This window comes from Cyprinodon variegatus, unplaced genomic scaffold, assembly GCF_000732505.1.
Source record: "Cyprinodon variegatus isolate N-32 unplaced genomic scaffold, C_variegatus-1.0 Scaffold13, whole genome shotgun sequence".
In the NCBI taxonomy this organism is placed as follows: Eukaryota; Metazoa; Chordata; class Actinopteri; order Cyprinodontiformes; family Cyprinodontidae; genus Cyprinodon; species Cyprinodon variegatus.
Genome location: NW_015150466.1, coordinates 1871853 through 1874466, shown reverse-complemented (window position 1 = coordinate 1874466; position 2614 = coordinate 1871853). Strand labels below are relative to the sequence as shown.

The window sequence follows — 2614 nt, the reverse complement described above, 5'->3', positions numbered from 1 at the left end:
ACATTAAAGGCCTTTAGATTACATGTGTTGTGAATTGGCACTTTATAAATAAACTGAACTGAATTGAATTGATCAGAACCAAGTGGATCCCTGACAGACTAAGTTTAGCTGGGCCCGTTGTCCAGGGTAGAGGAGGGGCCTGAATCAGTCCCCTACATCCTTTGCTACACATTTTATTTTTTTTTAAGATGTGTGCAAGGAAACTGGAGCTTCAATCTTAAGTTTCATAAAAGCTTTAACTATTATTACTTTATTTCGATCCAGTGTAGCACTGGGAAGTAACCCCAGCAGCCATTCCCTCTAACTGGTTATGCCTCTGAAGCAGTTTTTCTGAATTCCCAAAAAAAAAAGAAAATTTAAAACAATCCTGGACTTTGTTTTCCAAGTTTGAAGATGTTTCCTTTTTCAATTCAAATTGTCATAAAGCCTGAATCTCAACGCTATTCCTGACATTTTGAACTGAAAAAGCTTCCTAGATGGGAAGTGAAACGTCTTCAAACTTGGAAACATAACATATTATACAAATCCATAACAACAAAAGGATTATGTTAATGGAGCACAATAATACTGAAGTACCGAAAGTGCAAAGTGGCATTAAACACGTACCCATGGCTATCTCCACTATCCCGAATATACGGCTTTACCAGGGATCGGTAACACAAACTGCTCATAGAGCCACATTTGACCAAAAAAACAAAAAATAAATCTGTCTGAAGCGGCAAAAATGTAGAAGTCTTATATAATACACTTGGAGCCTCGTACGGCTCTAAGTATATTATCCTACTATAGAAAAGGACTATGTGGGCTTAAATATATAATAATCATTTATGATTCAATGTTTATTCTGGAGCAAATGTCAAATAGTAGCATGAGGTAAGGGAGGAGCAGTGAACGCTCTCACCGCGTAGAATTTACTGCGCGTTTTAGGTTTCGTTGCATTGATGATATTATAGAAACAGGATAAAGGAATCTTTCTATGGTGGACGTGTTTCTGTTGGGAGGAGCTGATTGAGTCATGAGGAACCAAGCAGGAACTGACATCCATCAGAGCAGAGCTCTCTAACCCTGAAATCCAACATACTCCTTCATCAGCGTTCCTTGGTGTTATTGTTATTTTGAAGATTAGGTGGAAAAATGGAAGAAGGTTCCCATCCCTGCATCAGAGCACTACCTGTTCGTTCTGTGAACGGTTTTCTATCCTTGCAACCAAACAGCAGTGGAGTTTGGAGATGCAATCCACTTCTAAAATCTATCTTTGCTCTCCTCTAATTTATCTAGAAGTTCTGCTTTCGCACTTGTTCTCTCACTCCCAGTTTGGTGGTCGCTGCATATTTAGCCTTCCCTGGAAATGCCTCTCAATACAAAGCAAAAATGCAGGCAATCCTTCAATCTTTGAATTCTCTTTTCTCATCAGCCATCTTCCTTTTTTCCCTTTGGGTTCCATGGTCCGAGACACACCTGCAGCTTTGTTTGCCTGGTATCGCGACACCCTGGTTACAAGTTATGACCACTGATTTCTATGGCTATTATTGTTTACATTTATTTCTTATACAAATGTTTACAGCATTGGAAAACATAATACATTTTTGTTTGACTTCCTGCGCACCATATTTAAACAAACAAACAAAAAAAAAATTTGATTTTCATACATTTTTGAAAGAACTCAAAGGAGCCACAAGGGGGACGCTAAGGAGCCGCATGCGACTCCGGAGTCGTTGGTTTACAATCAACCTGAAGTAGTTCCGCACAAATATATTGCGATACAATATTTCTGACAAAATTATTTTTATAATCATATTTTTTTTTTTCACTTTGTATTTTAACTTTTTTAAATGCCACGATAATATATATATGAGAGTCCCAGGTACTTGTTTGTGGCATTATACAAGTACCCATGGCTATCTCGGGCCGACTGTATTGACTTAGTTAGCCGTTGACATTGTGTCTAATGTTAGAAAATAGAAAGTAGAGTAAATAGAAAGTTATTCACTATGAAATCCGCCCCCCCATTCCTTTTAAGAAACTTCTTCCTCTTCGATTCCTTTCTTTTTATTCAGTGTCTCCTGACATTCCAGAGAAACCACAAAGTGATTTTTTTTACCTTGTTAAAATAAACATCAACACCAAAGGTTGTAAAAAGAATCAAGAAGTTGTTTTTTTTTAGCCTGAGGAAACAAACAGCTTCTAAATCTGTCAAGCAGCAGCTGGCTGAACCGGTCGGATCTGGGTCAGGCTCATCTTCTAGGATCCTTCAGGCTCTCTGCAGAAGCATCGTCATCATGTCGGATGTTTAATGACCTTCTGAGCTGCCGCGGAGTCGGCCGTGAACACCCTGTACTCCATTTCTGATCATCTTCTGGAGGTCGGGTTCTGTTCAAGAGTTTGGCCGCTTTAAAGGATTCAGCTCGGCAAAGAACTCATGCTCTTCCTCAACACTGAAGTCCTCAAACATTTTTCTTTCGTTGTTTCTTTCTTTGCACAGGTAAACAGCACATTTCTTCTTCTACGCTTGCATTATCGGCAGAGCCCCTTTCATGTTTTTATTTGTCAAGACAATTCATTTGCAGATTTTGTGTTTGATTTTTGTTTTTCAGATTGAGTTTAATCAATTGCA

General features: G+C 38.7%; 1 protein-coding gene across 1 annotated transcript in view; it reads right to left on the bottom strand.

The window, feature by feature from the left end:
* The window catches only part of LOC107089782 (chromodomain-helicase-DNA-binding protein 6-like), a 59611-nt gene that overhangs the window by 54516 nt on the left and 2481 nt on the right, over positions 1–2614 (bottom strand). The gene's annotated exons all lie outside the window — the stretch shown is intronic.